The sequence below is a fragment of the Pinus tabuliformis genome, chromosome 5_2 (genome assembly GCF_031772625.1).
Source record: "Pinus tabuliformis cultivar Carrire ecotype Pingquan chromosome 5_2, CPIR1, whole genome shotgun sequence".
In the NCBI taxonomy this organism is placed as follows: Eukaryota; Viridiplantae; Streptophyta; class Pinopsida; order Pinales; family Pinaceae; genus Pinus; species Pinus tabuliformis.
Window position 1 is genome coordinate 780,627,914 of NC_142306.1, and position 14,870 is coordinate 780,642,783.

Here is a 14,870-nt window from a genome sequence, read left to right on the forward strand (position 1 = left end):
ATTAAGGAACTGGAAGAAAACATAATGGAAGAAGATTCAGAGCTAGAAATGGAAGAATAGGGGACCTCATTCTGGACCCGGGTAACACCAGGGGACAAATGACGTTATATAAATAGGCCTTGCATGTTTATTGGGTGTTGAAGCACTTACTTGCCAAGGCGCTGGAGCAAGTTGCAGGAGAAATGGCGGAATTGGCCCAGGGCATGCCTAATATGAAGAAGGAAATGAAGAACCTTCAAATCACAATGATCATGCAGGATAGTAAGTTGGACGAAATCCAGCAACAGCTGAAGCAGCTTATTCCAGCAAAAAGGGAAGCGGCAGCACCACCCAAGATTGTGGAAGAATGACATTTTAGTTCTTGCAGTTGTTTACCATGTTGGTTTTCTGAGGATAGTATTCCATTTTCTTGTTTGTTTTCATGACTGTCGGATATATGCTTAGTATTTTTTGCTGCGAAGTTTATTTAGCATGGATTGATAGACTTATTCATTTTTGTTACTGGATGGCTTATATTAATTTGAGGTGGCCAACAGACTCGGTTTCCCATCTGGGCGGGTTGAGGCCACCAAAACGATGTATATGGCTTAACCTAGATTTATATGAATAGAAAAGGCAAGGCACTACCACAGCTTACAAAAAAAAAAAAAAAATAAATACATATAAACAACTTATGTATCATGTTTGGGCTTTAAATAATGTGATTGTTATTTACCAAAGTCATCAGTTTAGAATCAAAGAAAAGTCTAACAACCCTTCGATACTAGAGTGCACTAGACATTATATTCATCAAAAAGAGATAGTCAAACAATGTTTTCTTTGCAAGCCATCCTTGTATTATCAACATTATGGTGGAATATTTCATTGTAGATTATTGTTCCATCATCAACACTATGTATAATATTTCATTCAATGCCGACCACTGTGTTTTAAGCATTAACATTGAGCATTGATGGCAGGGACTGCCGCTATGTAGTTGCACTTGTTTTATGATGCTCTTAATTGGTGTTGATAATGTTGCATATACATTGGCATATTGTAATGACTAATCTATTCTAGGTTAAGATAGTTATGGATAGATATGGATATGCAATAAGAGAAAACCATTAGGATTTAATGACAATGACCCTCATATCTTACAACCTAGGAAGCCTTGGGGAGGGGAGTGGAGTAGGGAAACTTGTTAAAATAACCCCTAAAGTTAATTTGAGTATAAATTACCTTTACACTATGTTTAACACTTGTAAATTCATTGTCCTTTCTCCCTTGTATGAGAAGAGGAAAGGCCAAGAGACAATATTAAGAATATCTGGGAATGATTCCAAGAAATGTTTCCTACCTTGTAAAAGAGTTTGAATGCTTATTAGAAAATGTTCTAAGATTTTACTATTCTCATGTTATAGTTTGTGATTGAGATTCAATACTTCGTTAAACATATCATTGATCCATACATGGGTGCAAGCAATTAGTGTGCCTAGTAATCTCATGATTCTAATTCTCTAATATTTGTTTATTAAATTGTAAGTTGTTGTGTTGTGCATATTTTATTATACACTTTTCTAATGTAATGACAATAAAGTTCTCACAAATTTGGTATATGCTTATGTAGAAAAATATTCTCTAAGCAATAATTAAATATTAATAATGTGTGATGTTAGTAGAAAATTGAGACACTCATGGGTGAAAGTGGACCATTAGTCCAACAAAAGTTTGTGAGCCAAGGTAAAAGTCACGGGCATATGAAGAATTATAAAAGAAGTTTTATTTTTTATTAATATATTGAACTTTCCCATTCATAAATTTGTTAGAATAAATAAATATATATGGAAAATTTAGTATGTTGGACAATAATCACAATCCTGAAAGTAGAAAAATTAAATTTATTTTAAATAAAGGTTGCAAGCAAACCATGTATAAAGCATAACATAGATAGAAATGGACAATAACACAAAAATTCATTTATGAACTACTTCATTTATGTGGGACCATAGTAATATGAAGGTTTAAGATAATAATAAACTAAGCACATAGGTGTATTCCAAAGAATGGACAATAACATTACATATCATTTATGAACAATTTCAGCTATGTGAAATACTTCATCCATGTGGTACCATAACAATATAAAGCCTTAAGATAATAATAAAACTAGCACAATCCAACTTTCAACAAACTTTATTTGTGTTAGGTAATTTAAATTTTATGAAAAAATCCAAAATTTGTATTTAAAAGAAAATTCATAAAATGTGGTATATTTATAAAGGGAAAATAATTAACAATTTGTTATCAAAATCTTTAAAATTTACAAATTACATAACTTGTTCAAAAACCATTCATTAAAAAAGAGTGAAAATTAAATGTACAATTCTTTAACTTTATGAGTAAAAGCTCTACACGGTGTATATATATTGTCTCTTTCATAAGTCAAATTGATATCTCTATGAATGGTGGAATTTGATAGTGAAATTGTTATTCATGGCTTATTTTGGTCATCAAATGACAATTTTTTTATTGACCATGACTTGTGAAGGGTACTTGTTAAAGTTATAAAATGATATTCCTAAATATTTATTTTTAAACTTAAAAAAATATAAGACATCATTGTAGATTTTGACTCTGTATCGTTAATTTTAGCTCCATTTTTTTATAATCTCTTATTTTCAAATTTTACCTCTTTTTCTTCTAGTTTTGGTTTCTAGTTTTTGCATGCATTTATATAGGCTTCCATTTTTCCAAATCTTCATAATTTTTTACTTTAATTTAGTTATATTTAAACTAGGTGGCAGGTACTTGCTACTATGTAGCTTCTTTATTTATCAATTTGAAAGAAGGGGAAAATTGTTGTGAAAGCAATTTAAGGGTGTGAAAGAAATTTATCTATGCCTTTTTGGTAAGTGTTGGGATAAATGGTTATCATATCGTTTCACTTGGGAAATTGCAATTAAATTTTAAAGATGGGAAAAATGTTTTATACTAAATATATTTATTGTAAAAATAACAGTAAAATTATGCAAAATAATGTGGAATTCCTTATAATATATTCAACATAAATCAAATAAAATAAGTTTTATATAATGATAGTTTTGTTAATTCTTTTAAGTTGGGTTGTTTATATTATATCAAAAAAAAATATTAAAACAGTGTGATTTTTTTAATAGGTTTGTTACCAGGGAAACCAATAAGGCAGCTTCTTCGATATGTCATAAAATATCTTCCATATTATATAGCATGTAATGTAGCGATAATATCTAGATATTGTCTTTATTCTGTTGCCTATTGGTGAGTCTACCACATAATATCACTGACTATATCTAAGACACAATAAACAAGTACCAAAATGTCGAAAAATTCATGTGTATCTAGCTTTAGGGGAACCACCTAAACAATTTCAGGTGGATCAACTATGTTTTCCATGTCTGTGAACTCAATTCCTACCAAGTGTTTGGCTAATCCACTAATTTTCTTGTCCATATTTTTTATCTACCTATATGCTTCATTCACATATAGAAGTATTTCCTACTACCCTTCTAACCTTTCCACAAGGAATTTCCCCATGATCTTTTCTTTCTACTAGTAAATGTCCACCACATGGAGCTTTGGGTGTAACATGTATCTGAAAACCACCATCCAACCTACTTAATAATGTTATAATTTGATATATATCTTCTCCTTTCTCCAACATCGACCTCTACTACTACAATTTATCATCTAGTGTGGGGAGGAGTATTTATGTAGTAACATTAAGTAGAGTGTTCAACATCTAGTTAAGCCCTCAAGGTGGTAACTTTCCTAGCATTTTCTCTACCCCTACATCTGCCTCATTCTTTTCCATGAGGCATGTTTGGTTCTGTTATCACTTAGATTTTCCTTGAAGTTGTTGGAAGAGGAAAGGGGTCCGAGGTAACCACAAACCTACTTTTAAGTACAAAATCTAGCTAATCTGTACTCAGAGAGGGCTCTCTCTTTATGATTTAGCTTGGTTTTGAAAGATATTAGGCTAGCTGTGAAGTTTAGGAGTTTTGTTTGAGTTTGGGTGGTGAGATTCAATAGTAAAGGGGTAACACTGAGTAGCTTAGTCCATTGGGCTGATGGATTCAAAGAAGATGGCTTAACTGGACTTGGTTTCTTAACAAAAGATGGTTTCACAGGCAAGATGGTCAAACAAGGAACAAATAACAACTTGAAATAGATGGAACAGGCTTAAAATGGATGAAGGGAAGTTAAGAATCCTTCACCATATTTAAAGAGGGAACTTGAATGATTACTATTAAAGAGCAATTAAGTATTCTTTAATAAATAATCAAAATGAAAGAACTAGAAAACAGGAGCAATTAAGATTTCACTGTTTATACTAATTCAGAAGAAAACATGGAGAATAATAACGATTGAAAACAGAGTGCAATCAAGCATATTCTGAATTATTCTTTTTTGTTTATCATTCAAATGTGAAACATAGATGATATAATAAACAAGGAAAACTTTAAAACAGAAGGTATAGAGGACTTATTGATCCAGTGTTTTCTTCAAGAAATCTGTGAAAAGTCCTTTGCTTCAATTCTTTATCCAGCAAGCCATACAAAAGTTGGTCCAACAACACTTTATTCCAAAATAGTCAATATTACAGCAATGTCTAAGAATCCACCCTCAATACTCCAACCAAGGGGGTATTTATACAAAAAATATTTACAAAAAATATCTCATAACAGAGTGAGATATATTCTAGGGTGACTAAGAGTAGGTTACAAGAAAATAGAGACAACTAGTCTTGAAGATAGGAGAAAGGTAAACTGATGTTGTGCTGTTCCTTTTCTCGCTGAGTGTGCTGGAGGCAGGCCCTATGATTTGGCTTGCTACTGTCTTCTTTAGTAACTCTGTGCTGGTTGCCTTGTTTTGATTGATACTCTTTACCTGTTCTGATACACTTCGACCTGTTTGACCTTTGTTCATCTCTGCTCACCTTTATTCATCTTACCACAGTAAATAGCTCAAAATTTACATTTTACCAGGGATAAATTTACAAAATTTCCAACATGTCTTCCCACCATTTTTGCTCTGGCAATCTGTGTTTCTGAAGTTTCCTCAGAGTTTCATCAGTCTCTGTATATCTGAAAAAGGTAGGCTGGATTGGGAATAAGTGTTTTATCTCATGCTCAACATAGAATAAGTTCTCTAAGCTGTCATAGAGAACTCGGCCTGTGGGGAGTGCTTTTATTCCTGATGCACTTGTTGATGAACTAGCTTGATTGCCAGCATACTTATTCAATTTGCTTACATAATCTATATGCTTCATTAATCTATCATTAATCACCAAAGGACTTGGTAGCCCTTTATTCTGCAAAATAGTGAACTTCTCCATAAAAAAATTAATTTCCACCTGCATATCTTGACATCTTCTCTCTAAATTCTACATCAAAGTTTTCTTGGTTAGCACCCTTTTGATTTCCAAAATAGTGTCTGTCCTGTCTGAGATGCCAAGTTCTTCCAGTTGTTCCTTATTTTTGTTATTTAAAAGATGTATGAGCTGGTTGGCCTGATCAGGCATTTGTCCTAACAGAGCTTTTGTCTTTTGAATTTCTACCTGTGCTGCTTTCACTAGATCAATCTGTTCATAGATCACTTGGCTGGATGGCCAAACATCATTTATGGATTGGGTGATATTGGCCCAAAGAATATTCTTGATCTCTGCAAGAGGCTTGTCAAAAGTGAGATCATTTTCTAATGTTTTCACTTTATTTTCTAATGCTTTGATCTCCCTTGTTTTTTCCACAACATTTATTTTAGAGAGATCATAATTTCTTTCTACCTTAGCCAACTACTCTTTTACCCGTTTTAATTCTAAAACTTGTAGTCTCATTTCTTCCATTGCCTTTATCAATTCTTCAATGCTCAAATTAGCACTGCCACCCTATATTGTTCTTGTTGTTGCTGCACCTTTGACCACCTCTGTTATGGCTGCTGGGATGTTTGGAGCTAATGTTGTTCCAAGTGTTGAAGGGACTATTGTTGAGACTATGGGGATTACATCAAGAGGCTGAGAGGTCAAATCTCCCTGCCCCTCCTTCAGTGCTTTTTCTAATGCTTGCTCTGTGTCATTCAATCTTTCATTAAGTTTCAAGAGGAGATCCATCATCTCTTCTTCAAATTTCTTCTTTATAACCTCAGCAGTCTGTGGATGCCTTGACGGAGGTAGCTTTAGCTGCTTCCTCAAGGCAGAAATGTCTTCTTCTTTCTTCTTGATTAGTGCTTCTACATCTTTTACATCTTTGGGATCCTGTCCCAATCCAATGATGATTTCTTCTAATGATTTTTTTCTGTTATCCTTAGCCAGGGAGGAGGCTTTTTCTAAGTTCAGCTGGGCAGTTGTATTATCCAAAGAATTTTGTAGCCTGTGAGCCATCAATGATTTTCTAGTTAAGGTTGAATAGACCATTTCTCTAGTTTGTTTGTCAAGTTCAATCTGATCTAGAGGATTAATATCCTTAGCCAAGACTTCCAGATTTGTCCTGATATAATCTGCTACTATTTGAGGTTGCTAAACCTTTGGCTTGAAGTAGCTCATTATCATCTTGCCCTCTTGAATGTCATAGGCTAACATCAATCTCTGCTGGTTTGTGGGGGCCATTTTAAAATACTGATTGTAAATTTGAAGTCTTACTGGATCATTTTTTACTTTTATTTCTGTGAATGTCTTCTTGATATCTAAGGCCTCTTTACTTTGTGGCCTGGTGGATGATAATTCTGCACTATGTTGTCTTTCTAGCTCCTGCCTCTGTGAGCTAGTGGATGTTCCCCCTAATGGGGAGGTTTGCTGGCTAACTATCCTTTCAACTCCTTGAATATTTGTAGTTTCTTCAATAATTTCCTCTTCTGAAAGAGGATTCAGTCTTTGCCTCTTTGTCCAAGGCTATCCTGTAGGTCCACTAGTGGGGGTAGTGGTTTCCTTGTCCCTCTTTTTATTTCTTTCCTCATTTAGAGGAGTTTGCAAAATTGGACTTTCTGCTACTTTGGTTTGAGCTGGAGGAGTTGGTACTTGACCCTGTTCTTTGGAAATTCTAGGTTGATCTGTCATTGTAGGTTGTTCTGTGGTCTCTACTTCCTTACCTTTGGATGTTCCTGTGGCTGGTATGTTGACTTCCTGTGGAGGCTGTTGAGAAGTTCCAGTAGTGGATGTACTAATTGCTGATTTTTGAGACAACTTGAATGGTACCTGCCCAAAAGAATCCAAGTCAAGGGTTTTCTCAAGATCTCTCATAACATTTTCCATATTAACCTGCTCATTAGCCTCTTCTACTAGGGTCCCCTCTATCCATTCATCCAAGTTTGCAAACTGCTCAATTTCTAGGATCCTATGGTGAATATATGGGGATAACATGTTCTTCATCCTTCTGTCACATATAAAATTGTTGGGATCATATGACACCCACCTAAAACTCTTTTTTAATCTAAGGTGATCTTCTAAAAAAATTTCAGCTTCTTTCCATGCATCCCTAGTGTTGATGACAAAAGGGCCTAGCTGGTTTCTAATTCTTAGCTGAGCTTTCTTCTTGGCACCACAAAAATGGACTAAATTTGCATTTATGATCTGCCTGAAATATTCCAATGCAAATAATCTCATGGGAACATACTTGAGTAACTTAAAAGGGCAAAGTTCACACCCATACATCTTAATTTATGTATGATCTTTACATAGGTACTAGTCATCTATTTTGTACTGCTTAGAGAGCTGGATAATTTTTTTCATGTCACCATTGATCCTAGGAGGGGAAACTCCTGTCAACAGAGTGGTTGCTGGATGTACAAATAAATCAATAAACTCATTATAAGTGTAAGGGGACTCAATGGTATTATGAAAGATTGGACTCCAAAAGATAACAGACCTTGGATTTCCTTTGGTGTCAAGTTTCTTGATAGGGCAAGGAAAGTTATCTGATTAATAATATAACATAAGATGGTATATGAAAGAGGTGTATTTGAAAACTCCTTCCCTTTCCAAATTCAGGAATTGGTCATGGATTCTATTGGCAATATAGGAAGCATAGTCATATCTGACAGCAGGGGGTTGTCTTGGAGTAAAGATTGATAGTAACACTAGGGTGATATCATCAACATATTCACTAGAGTTAAATCCCATAATCAGGGATATCATATCAACAATAAGTCTTCTAGTTTTAGTGAAGAAAGCCTGCAGATAAGGAGGTGGACCTTTGGGCTGGTGCTTTGGCAACATGAAGGTTTGAGCAATACGAGTCACTTCTGATTTGGATAACTGAGATGCTTTTTCAAGTAAATATGCCATGGAAATAGGAGTGAGGGGCTGACTGGAGTGGAATTGCAACATTTCATTGATGGATTGAGCAGTTATGGGAAAAAGGACTGTCTGGCTTGGGGACATAACAACTCTATGGTTGGGATCATAATTAGCACAACATTGATGAATTATGTCTGGGAAAACATGGACTGAGGGGAGGAAATACATGGGAAGATTAGATTCCCACAGTCCAAAAATGTCAGACTTATTCAGATAACTATCTCTGGCTTGGCAGAAGGCCTGAAGATGGTTTTTATCACCAGATAGGTCTTTTATCTGAAAATCCTTATCGGCCAGAGGTAGATAATCTAAGTCTTTGTGAGGAGCGTTCATGGGTGCGACATTCAGGGCTATAGGGGTTTCCATCTTTGGTTCTTGTGGATTCAAAATGGAATTTAGACTTTTTGTGAGAAAATAGACCAAACAACAGGTTTGGGAACTTTTTATGGCAACCACAGACTGTCCTAGAACTGAATTGGGCCCTTTCTTGTAGAATTTTCAGTAGAAAACCGAAATTACAGGGTTTCAGGGTAGACTGGATAAATACCTGTATCTAGGAAGTAAACAATACAATGGCAGGATGGATGACAGGCTGTGAAGTGCGTCGCTGTAGATTTTCTGATCAGGTGGCAGTTGGGAAACTGGAACAGTTGACTTGGACGTTGTTTTGCATGGGAGCACTGGTCGCAGCGTAGAATGGTGAAAATGACATTTGCTTGTTTTATTTAACAAAACTGAGGTTGGCAGGTTTTTTGGATTTATCGGGTGCATGATGCAAGCAAAGATGGGACGTTTTGTCGTTTTATGGAGGGGAGGTAAGCAGTATGTTCTTGCACCGCTTTTGGGGCTCAGCGGTTTTAGACCAGGGCCTAGCAATCATATGGACTGCACGACGTGTGCCGTAGGTACGGGTGGAAAACTGCCTGGCGATCGTGCATTAAAGCACGGTCACCAGGGGAGTGCGATATCGATGTCAACCGTCGAATGATGGGGCAGTGATCGGATGGCGGACGGGAAGTGAGGTACGGTGGGTCTTTACTGCGGCGGGCCCGGTTTACTTAACAATAGTTTAATCATATTGGTGTCAATGCGATTGGTTGGGGGGTGGTTGTTAATTAACCTGGAGAGTTAATTAATTCCATTTTGCGGGGCGGGGAACTTTGGTTATTAACGAATTTCTGATAAATCCAGTAATCCCTTTTGACTATACTTTATGGTTATAATTAACCAGGGCGGGGTATATAATGTTTCGTGGATTTGTATATAACTAAATAATACGGGAAAGGGGAAATAAAGCAGGTTTTATATATTATGTATGTTAATAGTTAATATGACTATGAAGTGTAAAAGCACCAAGTTAAAACATTTCATGTATATATTTGAACTTAGGCTAAAGATAAAAGGGGTTGTTTAGGTGATATTGTGCATTATTCCTAAGTAAAATAAGATTTTACTTAAGAAAAACTTTATGAAATGAAATGAACGGTTTATGGATGATACTAAGTACTTAGGCTTTTCAAATTACTGGGCCAAGGGTCCGGTCCCTCCAACAGTTAGAGAAATGCTCTGAGCCCCTTTAATTTTCAAAGACCTTAATACTTTAGGGGGAATTAGTGAAATCTTTAGGGAAAAATGTGGATGGAAGTTAGTTATTTGACTTTGTCTTGCTTGAATTACATCAAGTATAATGGCTGCCTTGCACTTGTGATAAAAGTAAAAGTTGACACATTTAGAGACATGATCCATCACAAGTAATTTTGCAACACCATCTACCTACCCTACCTACTTTAGCCTGACATTTTTTCTTCTTTATTAGGGTGCACTTAGACTGGAAAACCCTTATCACACTTTTTCTTTTACATATAGAATTCTATCTAAATATAACCTTATTACATCCAAGGGCTCAGATTAAACTATTGAGCTCCTTTTATTCACTCTACCTATCTACTTATCTGCCAAGATTAAACAGTTTGGTCAGATTTTATTCTCTATCTCTACAGCATGAAATTGAAAAATGAATGAGCCAAGTTTAAACAGTTTGACTCTTCATCAATTGTGGCATAAGTTTAACAAGCTACACACAATTTCTTATTACAGAAAATGAAATAGTAGTGGCATTTAGACTTGCACACTTTCCTGGTCTATTTTTGTTTGGGGTTCATTTCTTCTCATTTTTTAACCATTTTATTCTTTTTACCCTTTGATTTTTCTTTTAGGGTATACCCTCTTTACATTTTTTAAATTTTTTGAAAAGTATGGAAAACCTTTGCAACAAGGAAAGGTATGCACATATTCATAGCTCATCAAGCCAGTCATGAAATATGACACCTATTGGTATAGGAGCATAACATTGGCTCCACTTGGGGATGGATTTTCCTGGTGGAAAGTAAAGAACAACAGGTCAGATGGCCTTCTGAATGACTTTGACTGTGCTCTGAAATCTTCTTCTGTTGGTTGCTTTATTGTATGTATGACAGTAATCCTTCTGAAGCTTAGGGCCTTCTCTCCGAGCTTCAACTCCAGCAAGTTACTATCCAATCCAAACTGTGACATTACCAAGGATATAGTATTTACATGTTAAGATCATAATATATTAAAAAGTGGGATCATAGTAATTCTTCAGCATCCGACCATTAACTGGCCCTTCTTCTATTTCTGTGTTATCCAAGTTTTTGAGATAGTAAGTGTTGTTCACTTGTAAAGCATGGATAACAAAAGGTCCTTTCCATAGAAAGTCAAACTTCCCATGTTTTCCCTTATCCTCTCTCTTGGAATCCCATTGTAAAACTTTGTTTCCAATGTAGAAGTCTTCTGCCTTGGTTCTTTTATCAAATATTTTCTTAAGTTTCTCTTGTACCACTTGGGATCTTTGATATACTTCCTCTCTGGTCTACTGCAGATGGATGGTCTGGTTTATCCTCCTTTGAATATCATTGGGTTCCACTTGAGCGTCTTGAAGTAATTTCATTACAGGAACACCTAAAGATGAAGGAAATACCACCTCCATGCCATAGGCTAATTCATAAGGACTAGTCCCAATAGATTTATTGGTTGTAAGTCTGTCTGCCTGTAGTGCATTAGTAAGTTTCTTGTGCCAATTTTTCTTGTTTTCTTCCAATAATTTCTTAATAATATTAATTAGGATTTTATTGTAAGACTCAGCTAGACCATTACCTTGAGGTTAATAGGCTGTGGAATGGCCTAAAGTGATATGGCATTTATTACAGAAACTTATCATTTTCTTGGATTTAAAGTTAGCAGCATTAGCAGTTATGATCTTTTTGGGACAGCCAAATCTAGACAATATGTTGGTTTCTAAGAATCCTATAATCACTATATCATTGGCTTGTCTAGAAGGAATGGCTTCTATCCATTTGGTGAAATAATCTGTGGTAGTGAGAATCCATTTATGTTGGCTAGAAGAAGGAGGATGGATTTCTCCAATGAAGTCCAGGCCCCATTGTTGGAAGGGTTTTTCAGTGGAAATTGGTCTCAGGGGTAAAGGTAATAGTTTTCTTTTGCCTTAAAAAATTTGACATTTATGGCAGGCAGTGACAAATTTCTTTACATCAGTGAACAAGGTTGGCCAATAAAATCCAGCCCTCAGGATCTTGTCTGCAGTTGCTTTCCAGTAAAGGTGTCCACCACAGTCTCCTGCATGAAATTCTTTGAGAACCTTGTCAGCTTCTTCTTTTACTAAACAATTCAATAGAATACCTTCATGATTTTTCCAAAATAGAGCATTATCTAAAATACAAAATTTTGAAGCTTTCATCTTTAAAAACCTTTTCTTTGTTCTGGATAACCCTGGAGGAGCCTGCAGGTTTAATAATACATAAGTTATATCAGCATACCAAGGTGAATCTAAGAAGGCCTGGCTGATTTGTGGAGTCACCATCTCCTATTCATTATCCAATTCATTAATATCTAGGGCTTGACAATTTGTTTCAGTCATGAGTTTGGCCAATCCCTGTCCTTTTATAAGCTTTGTAGATTTTATTTCAATATCATATTCCAATATTGCGGCAATCCATTTACGTCGTTTTCTCTCAATTCCATCCTGCGTTAAGATGTCTTTGACAACAGCGTTTGGTACATAGGCTATTACATAGGAATACAATATGTAGACTCTAAAGTCTTTAATAGCTTTTACCAGTGCAAAAGCTTGTTTTTCCATGATTTTGTATTTTAGTGGTGCATCCCTAAGTGCTTTACTAAAAAAGGCTATGGGTTTTTCGCATCCTTGATCATCCTTTTGTAGTAAAACAGCAGCTATGGTGTGTTCTGATGCAAATGAAAATATCATGAAGTCTCTATCAAACTTTGGACTTGTGAGGACCGGTGTTCTGGTTAAAGCCATTTTAATTTCTTCAAAGGCTTGCTTGGCTTCAACTGTCCATCTAATACTAGAATCCTTTTTCAACATATTATTAAGCAATCTAATTAATTCAGCTAAATTAGATATGAATCTTCTCAAAAAATTGATCTTTCCTAGGAAAGCTTGAAGTTCTTTGACATTTCTAGGGTGGGGTATTTGCAGAATAGCTTCTATTCTAGCAGGATCAATTCTGATACCCTCTTTGGAGATAATATGGCCTAAAAGTTTACCTTCCTCTAGACCAAATAAGGACTTTTTAGGATTTAAAGAAATGCCATATTTTCTACATTTCAAGAATACTTGTCTCAGATGATCCAAGTGTTGTTGATCTGATTTAGAAAAAACAGTCAGCTCATCTAGATGTATAACCAGAAAATCATGAATTTCTTTTGCAAATGCTATGTCCATTGCTCTTTGGAAGGTTGCCCCTGCATTTTTAAGTCCAAATGGCATTTTAACATATTTGAATGTACCCCATGGTGTTGTAAAAGGAATTTTTTCCTTGGTCATCAGGATGAACCAGAATCTAGTTATAGCCTGAGAACCCATCCAAGAGTGAAATCCTAGAAGCACCTACCACCCTCTGTAAAATGTGATCCATCTTGGGCAAGGGGTAATTGTCCTTCATAGAAACCTTATTAACATTCCTTAAATCAACACATAATCTGATTTCTCTAGTTTTCTTCCCAGTAGGTACTAATTAGACACCCACTCCGAAAACCTGATAGAAGTGATTATCCCTACTTCATACATTCGTTTGATTTTTTTTTCAATTAAGGGCAACAATACAAGGTTAATTCTTCTAAGCTTTTGCTTGAATGGTTTCTGATTTTCCTTCAGAGGTATTGTATGTCGAATTATGGAGGTGTCATAAGATTTCACGTCTTCATAACTCCAGGCAAAAACATCCTAGAACTCTCTCATTAGTTCAACATATTTGAGTTTTTGGTCAGGAGGCAAAGATTTAGATAACTTTACCATTTTAGGATCATCCTCGGTTCCCAAATTATAGTCCTCAATATCTACTCTTAAGGGTTCCATCTTAGGTTTCTTTGGAATATCATTGAAATCAAAGAGATCTTCCAAAGGAGTTAATCCCTGAGGCAAATGATTGTCTTTTAAATTGATTACTTCAGATTCTCCTTCAATAATTTCATCAATATCCATTTCTTGAAGATCCTGCATTTCTTTTTTGGTAAATTTTGTTGGGTGAAGCATTTGAGTTGCACTTTCTGCTGAAATGTCTATTTCTATCTTATTTGTTTGATCAAACTCATTAACTGTATCTACATCTATGTTAGTGTTACAAAATTCTTCATCTAAAGTCAAGAAATTGTTAATTTGCTTATCACTATCAAACACTTGCCAGTTCTTCAAATTGTCAGGTATAGCTAGCCTATGTCTAATCTCAGCTGTGAACTGATGATTAGGTTCAAATGGTAATTTGCAGGTGCTGGCAAACATTGCCAGACTATGAGCTTGCAAGTTATGTTTTCTTGGGATTTTGGCAAGCTTAGTTTCCAGAAATGTATTGAGAATCTCTATCACTGTATCTCTATAATACTTCAGTCTGGGATCATTTGTTGAATACTTTCCTTTAATTTGTTGAACTATTAACTCAGAATCTCCTAAGACAGACACCCTAATTGCTCCTAATCTTTTAATCAATTTAAGACCTAGCAATAGAGCTTCATATTCTGCCATATTATTGGTGCATCTAAAGTTTAATCTGTAGGCATGGCCTTCAGCATGGTCGTTTTCAAGATTGTGCACCCAAACTCCTGCTCCTGCTCCTAATTTGTTAACTGAACCATCAAATTCTAAGTGCCAGAGAATTTCATGTTCATAATTGGTGTCAGGAGTCTCAGGAATCTGTTTAATAGGGAGATTTGTTTCTTTGCTTTCTTCTGTTTTCTTTTGGGTGTCTGATGTTTCATTGTTCTCAGAAATTTCTTGTATTTGAACACTAGATTTTTCATTTGTAATTTCTTTTGGTTCTGCTACTAAAACTGGAATCACTTTCAGCATTGTAAAGAATGAAATAATCCATGTCAGAGTGTATTGAGTAGATAGGGAAATTTTGGGGTTTCTCCTGACTACTTACAACGTATTTCATTAAGGTTTCTCTGTATAGTTTCTTGGGTTAACCGAATACTAAAATAGTAGCATAGGACATGTCTAGTT